Source organism: Podarcis raffonei, chromosome 6 (genome assembly GCF_027172205.1).
Source record: "Podarcis raffonei isolate rPodRaf1 chromosome 6, rPodRaf1.pri, whole genome shotgun sequence".
Taxonomy (NCBI): Eukaryota; Metazoa; Chordata; class Lepidosauria; order Squamata; family Lacertidae; genus Podarcis; species Podarcis raffonei.
Genome location: NC_070607.1, coordinates 68,831,620 through 68,840,206, shown reverse-complemented (window position 1 = coordinate 68,840,206; position 8,587 = coordinate 68,831,620). Strand labels below are relative to the sequence as shown.

Below are 8,587 nucleotides of genomic sequence, written 5' to 3'. Positions count from 1 at the left end.
TGATTTCAGAAATTAACCATCAATAAATAAAAATATTGCTGACTTTGAGATTTGAGGGTGCTCTTCAACAGTTTTAGATAATTGGACAGAAGAGAAAGGTGGATCATTGAGGTCCAACATACTTACAACATAATATATACAATGCACTCGTATACTGTAGTCTGGAAGTTGTAAAAATATGAATGAAATCTAGCAGATCTGCATTTTTTTAAAAAGTTGTGTAGTCCTATTAAGATTGCCGGAAGAAATATTGACAACCTCAGATATGCAGATGACACAACTTTGATGGCAGAAAGTGAGGAGGAATTAAAGAACCTTGTAATGAGGGTGAAAGAGGAGAGGGAAAAATATGGTCTGAAGCTCAACATCAAAAAAACTAAAATCATGACCATTGGTCCTGGCAAACAGAAGGGGAAGAAATTGAAGCAGTGACAGATTTTACCTTCTTGGGCTCCATGATCAATGCAGATGGTGACAGCAGCCACGAAATTAAAAGACCCCTGCTTCTTGGGAGAAAAGCAATGACAATCCTAGACAGCATCTTAAAAAGCAGAGGCATTACCTTGCCGACAAAGATCTATATAGTGAAAGCTATGGTTTTCCCAGTAGTGATGTATGGAAGTGAGAGCTGGACCACAAAGGCTGATCGCCAGAGAATTGATGCTTTTGAATTGTGCTGGAGGAGACTCTTGAGAGTCCCATGGACTGCAAAAAGATCAAACCTATCCATTCTGAAGCAAATCAGCCCTGAGTGCTCACTGGAAGGACAGATTGTGAAGCTGAGGCTCCAATACTTTGGCCACCTCATGAGAAGAGAAGACTCTGGAAAAAACTCTGATGTTGGGTAAGATGGAGGGCACAAGGAGAAGGGGACGACAGAGGACAAGATGGTTGGACAGTGTTATAGAAGCTACAAACATGAATTTGACAAAACTCCGGGAGGCAGTGGAAGACAGGAGTGCCTGGCGTGCTCTGGTCCATGGGGTCATGAAGAGTCGGACACGACTAATCAACTAAACAACAACAGTCCTATCAAGAGGTACCTAGTGGAAAACACTGCTGCCCATTGCTACTACTAATATGAACTTCGAACAAAGGTACATTGAAAAACAGCAAGCGACCCACCCAGGCAACCTGGAAATGTTGCACTCATCAGTTAAATATAGTTTATAACTATATTTTAGTTAAACATGAATAGAAAAGAATTGTTCCATAATCCACCACCGTTCTTCTTAGGAAAAGAAAAGGCAACTCAACTCTCCCCTTATGGCAACACAGATAAAGTGATTTACAGGCGATAACACGGGGGAAAGGACTATCTTGGTAAACAGAAATGTCGGGTTAGCAGAAACGTATGACCCAGCTGCTCTTGCGAGGCTAACTTCTACCATGAGCAGAAGAAGATAAACAGAAGCAGGAAGAGAAATGACTGACATTAGCACGCTCCTTGCAGCTATAAGTGAATGGGGCTGCTATTCTGAACACCATAGTGAGTAACCCCTGTGAAGCTCAGCGGAACTTACTGCCGAGTAAGCATGCATAGGACTGCTTTTTCTCTGTTTTTATGTTGTATATATTTGGGTTTGATCACATGGAAATGTGACAGAAGTACTGGCACCTATTGTATTTCATGGCAGGTCGGTCCTAATGTTTACAAAACTTTCCTCACCCCCTTTCAGCTACTGCTGATAACGTTTCAGTGTCTTTGGCGGAGTGGCTTTGACCACCTGAAAGCTTTCGCCGCACCAAACGTGCGAAGACTGCGAAGGTACCACAGGAGGCCACCTCGAAGATGCGCCCGCGCTTTTCCCTCACCAGGGAAGATTCCCCTCGCTCGCTCCGCTTGCCTTCGCCACACACGCTCTCGCGGCGCCGCCTACCTCAGGCCACACCCTCCTCTCCTTGCCGCAGACGGCCCGGAGGCGGTGCAGGCGGGCGGCCATTTTGTGGCGCTGCTCGGTCGCTGGCGCTGGGGCTCAGCGCGGGGAGCGGGGCCTGAGTGGCGAGTTAGTTTCCTTTCTAACCCACTTTTTTCCCGTACAGGCCCCTCGGTAAGAACTTAGCACTTCCCTGGCGGCGCCTCCGGCTCGCCGGGGAATAATAATAGGTGGGGAAAGCCGGGCTCGTCCGGCTCGGCTGCGAGGGGGAGCGTGTTCCCCTCCCACCTCAGCTTGCACAAAGGGCGGGAGGGCGGGAACGAGGCCTGAAGGGAGCGGAGGGTAAGGGCCGCGCTCCGGAGCCTCGTTGGCTCCTCAAGGCCTTGGCCTGTAACTCTCGCGTGGGGTCTGTAGGTTGGACAGGCATTTAGCCTCGCTAAGGCATTTTGGGCCTGGTGCGCAAGGTTGCTTGGCTGAGCCTGAGCGACGGTGCTGGTTCGGGGTAGTGGAAGAGCCGCCTATGCGCCCCGTGGGTTTGTGACCCCCGTTTCTTTTGGGTGTAGGTGAGTATCGGCGGCTCCCTTCATAAGTGGCCTGACTAAGCCGGGCTTCCCTGGGAGCATCCCCGGGGCCGGGTCTTAGGGCGGTGCAGGCGCTCCCATTGTAGGGGATGACGGGGGCGAATGGAAGCGAACTCGGTAGTGTAAAACAAAATGGCCTGAGCTGCGGGGATTTTTTTCCCCTTATTTTTTTTCGCATCGACCAAAAGCTGTCGCAGTACGCCCGAATCTCGCGTCCAAGTCAAATAAAGACTCGTCCTTGTGCAGATTCGAAGTGGTACTGGACTCAGTGTGAACAACGCCGTGATGAATTTTCGAAAGCTTTCGATTGAGATCTAGCGTCCTGTTTTCACGGTTTTGTTTTGGTGGGGTGGTCTCCAGGTACACACACCACTGGTTGTTATTTTGGTTAACTGCGCTCTGTGAAATTTCTGGGCCCTTCGTGGTTAACAAAAATTTAAATTCGCGGCATGAAATGATACCTTACATGTGAAACCCGGTGTCGCTGTTTTAAGTTGGCTAAAAAGGTTTTAAGAAACATTTGGTTCTGGAGGATGACTTCAGAGTTTATGGTTGTTCTTTAGGACTCCTGGGGTGGATATGTTTCATATCTTCACTGAAATGGGCGTGCTCATCAGGTTATATAACAAATTCATTTGTTATAGAGCGATAAGGACATCATTTGTATACAAAATTAATTTATCGTTCCGAAATTTGACTTCATGAAAGAGTGCTTCATTGTTTGCTGTATTTTCCTAGTTTCTTTATTTCCTCTGAGGGACATAAATGTAAGGATATTTGCTTTTTAAACAATAGGGCTGCTGTAAGTAGGTAAAGTAATTGATGATTATTAGCCAAAGATAAAGGAAGGTGATAGGAATTAAATTTGCCAATTGACAATAGAACAGCTAAACTTACATATAGGTACAAACTGTTAAGATGCTATAAAAAGGCTTTTCATTTTTAAAAAAGTATTTGTTCTTATGTATTTTGATTATTAGGAAATACTGGCTTTAGTTTTGTGTTGACTTTGAGTCTTCAGTTGTGAATCCCTTTATTCCAGCACACTTTCCCTTCCCCTTCCCCAGCTACTGATAAGCATAGTAATCATACATTTTAATACTGTTTGTTTGAAACAAAGCTCCAAGAAAATGCTTGGTGTTGGAAAGTTACTTTGTACTTAGGAATGTTCTGCTTACCTCATGAGTAAAAAAGAAGCTTATCATAGGTTCTATAGGATTTTGGTGTATATTTCGGAACTCAAGGACAACATACAAAGAGTATTCATTGGGCACGAAGGAGTCATTAAGACCAGGGATAAATTAATATGACAGAATATCTCAGCATATCTGGTAGTATGCTTTTGTTGAAAAGGTTTTTGATTTCTGAACATTCTTGCTTGGAATTATGCATGCGGCATAAACCACAGAAAATAGTTATTGGAAAAACTGAGCATGACGGCAGACCCTTTTGTTGAATAGAAATGTGCACTGGGAACTGGTTGGAGAAAAATATCTGTTAGCATTTATATTTTGCAGTGAAATGACCATGTGGAACATTATTAAGCTATTTAGAAATTAAAAAAGGCGATCTCTCGAATTGTACAAAAAATTGTCACCAGGATAATTGAAAGATTTCAGATGCTGAAGTTTGGCTTGTGCTGAATAATTCTCACATGAATTAACATATGTCCTAATCTTGAATTGTAAATAGTTTATAAGGTCAGTTAGTGAATGAGTTCTTGGGTTTTGCTGTTCAGACAGGTGTTTTACTTCAGATTTTATGCGGGAATTCACACTGTTTTAAGTTTTGTGGTGCTGATGTTGATTTGTTCCTTGAAAGTCTTTGTTTCGATTAATTGTTATTTCCTGTGGTCAGCAAATATACGGTTTTCTTTAAATAAGGCATAATTACAGATATCACCTGTTCATAGAACTGCCTGTCAAGCCATTCATGAGATGTGTGGAATTCAGTATTCGTTTTTGTTTCTTTTCTTTCAATGGAAAATATTTTCAGGATCTGCAGATCAGGATTTCCAGATTACATTAGGGTTGTGTGTGTTTAAGTACTAGTGTATATAAACTTGCTGAACGTTGGACACAATGATTGTGAAATACTGTTTGGTCCTGTACTTTGAGAAGAAGATTGTCCTGTTTGCAATTTATGTTGGATTGTATTTTGATTCTGCAGCTCTAAAATAAGCAAAGTTAAAGAAATAGGAGGAAGTGTATTGTAAGGTATTTGCAGTCTGATTTGGCTTCAGCAAATGTGAAATGACTTTGAAAGGATGTTTTGGTTTATTTAAAGTACTTCTTAATTGGGTGAGAAGTTGTAGCATTAGAAAACTATTCTAGTTTTCTTGATCAGGAAAAATAAACTAGCCCTCTTTATGAAATGAGACAAATCAGCTATCTGAAGAGAGTGCAAAGTTAATTTCTGTAATGAATGTGTTCTGGCTTTTTGTTTGTATTCGTTCTCATGTTGAATATTTTTTGTTTTAAAATAAAAGTAATTGTTGCTATCAAAATGTGTGAAGCTGTGGAAAAGACCAAGGCATGTATATTTCATGCACTCTCAAACTTGTGGTTCCCATGTATTGGAGTGCCTTATGATGGACATTGTCCCAGACTGTCATAATACACAGCACATTGTGGACTGCTAACTTTTAGTTATGTGTTGCTTGCATTGATTTTTGCCTCCATTTATTCTTTATTTCAGTCTAAAAGTTGGTTTTAATTGGTTGCCCACAGGATTGCCTTGGCTTCTACTACTTGTTAAGGAAAAAAAACACACCTCTCTTGGCAGGTAAGATACTGAAGATGTATTTATGCTTACTGAACACGCTTGGATAATTCAAAGTACTCAGGAAGATAGAGCCAGTACATGAGTTACTTTAAAAAGTTTAAATCACCAAAAATATATGGAGGTTCCCCCCCCCCTTTGTTGGCCTCAAGTTGTGATTTTTTTGGTAAAACTTTCTGTGGGTAGAATTCTTTAAGACTGAGGTCTTTTTAGGGTTATGTGGTTTTTAAAACACCATTAACTCTTCTGTATAGCAAGTTTTGTGTAGTTACCCAAATTGTCTAGTCATGTAGGTTTAAAAACAAACAAAACCCAGGTGAGTTCTGCTCTCCTAGCTGAAGCTTGGCAGCTAAGTGTTTAATTTGCATTTGGTGTTTGAATACATTTTTAATATAATTGTAGCTCTTTGGTGTTTAGTCTGAAATAATTAATACATTTTGTGATGCATATCAGTGTTAGCTATATATTTGCAAAGTCAGATTTTTATATATCCGTGCCTCCCAAAATACATTCTTTACATATACCATGATGGTTATATCTACAGCCTGTTGTTTTCTGGAGAACTGTACTATTTTGCTGCTCAGTCTTCTATGTAACATTTATGAACTGTTGTTAAATGGCTGTGCAAACATTTGTGTCTTGTATTTTTTAATAAGTATCTCCAGATGAATGAATTATTTAAAATGGAAGGCCATGTTAGGTAGCTTTATGACATTATGGAAGAAATGCATTCTTTGAGATAATGGCCCAAAGATTAATAATTTAGTTTCAAATATTTTTATCCTTCTCTCTATCTAAAATATAATCAAAGCAGCTATTAAATCTAAAACATCAGTAACTACAGTTTGGTATAAAATAAACAGCACAGCATAGCTTTTTGGTAAGTATAAAAGACAAAAGCTTTGTGAACTACCGACATGAAAACAAATAAAGATGGAGCCAAGTAGACATCTCTCAAAATGACGTTCCAAAATATTTGCACATTGTCAGAAAAGGCCCTGTTCCTATGGTCTACCAGTGACATTTCTGGTGATGAAGTATGGAACAAGACTTTGGTGTCTCAATATTTCAGCAGGTTCCTAAGACAAACTTAATAGTTTTGATTAATAGAATGTATATATCTGGACTGGTTTATCTCAAAACTCCTTATGGTTGCAGAGAAAGATTTGGCTGTAAACAATACTATTGCTTGCTTGTGATGATTGAAAGCATGTCCCTGTTTTTGTGTAAGATCAGAATTTTGGTGCACATAGTGCAAGTGAAATACTTATGTAGGTCAGATTAGGAGGCTTCTACTTTTTTTCAGACCAAGGACCAGTCTAAAGTGCAGACATGTGTTTGGGCATTTATACTTAATTTTCATCATACAGGCTTCGTCCTATTTGTGCAGGGTTACATTCCTGGTGCCTGCACACATTGGAGCATACATAAGCCTACTCTTTTACACCCCCAACTTGTGTTCAGACCACTTCCACAGACCACATTTGTTTGGCAGTAGTTCTGCTGTTGCAGTCTGCTTTAGATCCTGGAGCACCAGTTGAATAACTGTGGTAATAAGGTATGCAACAAGGTATCTTCAGACAATACACCTTGATTTATGGACTTAATCCGGAAGTCCGTTCTTAAACCAAAGCGTTCTTAAACCAAAGCGTGCTTTCCCATAGCAGCGGGGGCCTCAATTTACAAATGCAACACTCTCAACAGGAAGCAGAACATGTTCTGCTTCCAAGGCAAAGTTCACAAACCAAAACACCTACTTCTGGGTATGCAGCATTCTTAATCCAAGTTGTTCATAAACTAAGCTGTTCTTAAACCAAGGTACCACTGTATATTTGTGGTGGGTCTTGAACATGCAAAATTGAATGTTCTTCAAAAACCAGTTGAAGATAATAGAACTTGAGCCTCTGTGCAAAGGTTCCAGTCATAGACACCCTCAATATTATATAACATGGTTTACAGTTTATTCGATCTTTTAACAAAAGTGTTTTAGCCTTTTTATGATGTGCTGAGGTCTGTATCTACTGAATAGGCCTATTCACTCTTTTGATTTTGCTGCTTAGGTTATGATTATAACACTTCTGCAGAATAAATGTTTTGTAGATGTTGCTGTCCAAATAATAATAATAATAATAGTTTATACCCTGCCCGTCTGGCTGGATTTCCCCAGCCATTCTGGGTGGCTTCCAACTGAATATTAAAAACAATACAGCATCTTCCACTAATATGTTGTACTAGTTTTGAATGCTTGCTTTAACTTGTACTAAATTGTTTGCTTGCATTTGAATAATCTACACTTTCTTATGCTTTTAAATTAGGGATTAATAAACTTTTAAAAAGCCTTTTCCTATTTCTCATTTGCAAATCTATTGCATAGTAATTTGTATCTGTGACTGTCATAACATCTTAAAGGTGACACTGCAGATTTCAAACCTGTTTTATTTTAAAAGAAAACTCTTTAATTAAGAGTACTTACTACAGTAAATATAAGCAACATTGTAAAACTGGACAAAATATATTACAACACAAAACCACTGTTATCAGCCTGAAGGGAAGGGTTTAAATAAAACAATAACTATTATAATTATAATTATTTCTACCAGGAACTAAATGAACTTCAGAAAGACTGTGACATCACATTTTCACCAAATATGATGTACAGTATCCAGTAAATCAATAGCCCTTCCAGCCTTAGACATTAGGATGAATGTGAAGTACTCTCTGTATCTTAATGAGATTTAGCATTATTAGTGGATGACTTTGAACGTTGCCTCTTTGATCTAGCATAGATATATTGAAAAAATGTTTAAATGAAATTTGCTTCCAGTATTCTGGTGGCATAAGCTGGTTTCCTGATTTGTTTAGTAATGGGAAAATGTGCTTGTAAATCCCAGGCAACATGGCACCTTTGGAGCATTTATTTTTCATACTTCTGGCTACTGGCTACTTGGTTGTTTCAGCTAAAGTTCATTTTATAGTTCTCTCTGCAACCATAAGGAAAAAGGAAGGTTCTTCTGATGAGCTTCAACTAAATCAAAGCCAATTTATTGAAAATTTTATGATACTTCAAAAGCAATTATGTAAGTTTTTATCCCTTCATGTTAGCAAGCTGATGAATGTTTTTAAAAACATTTTCTTTTAACAAAAAAGTTTTTTTTAAAAAAAGAAATCATGAACATTTTAAATACTATTTCCTTTATCACATTATTTTTCCTAGAGATGCCAGTCCTTTTTTAATTTAGGAAGGCTTTTGACAGTACTATGTAGCTATTTCAGAGTGGCATTATCTGAAACAGCAACATAATCAAACACAGGGTGCAGGAGAGGTGTATTACTGGTTCCTATCTGACT

At 39.3% G+C, this 8,587-nt stretch overlaps 1 protein-coding gene across 7 annotated transcripts in view; it reads left to right on the top strand.

Moving 5' to 3' along the window:
- The first annotated feature begins 1,901 nt into the window (after nucleotides 1–1,901).
- Nucleotides 1,902–8,587, top strand: part of LOC128416285 (copine-1-like) — a 51,054-nt gene continuing 44,368 nt past the window's right edge. For 2 of the 7 annotated variants that reach the window (XM_053393829.1, XM_053393835.1), the window contains exons 1-2: nucleotides 1,915–2,051; nucleotides 5,156–5,242. The gene's annotated coding sequence lies outside the window, so the exon portion shown is untranslated. Of the gene's footprint in view, nucleotides 2,052–2,239; nucleotides 2,441–5,155; nucleotides 5,243–8,587 lie in introns of those variants that run through there. The other 5 variants (XM_053393830.1, XM_053393831.1, XM_053393827.1 and 2 more) reach the window with 5 other exon arrangements.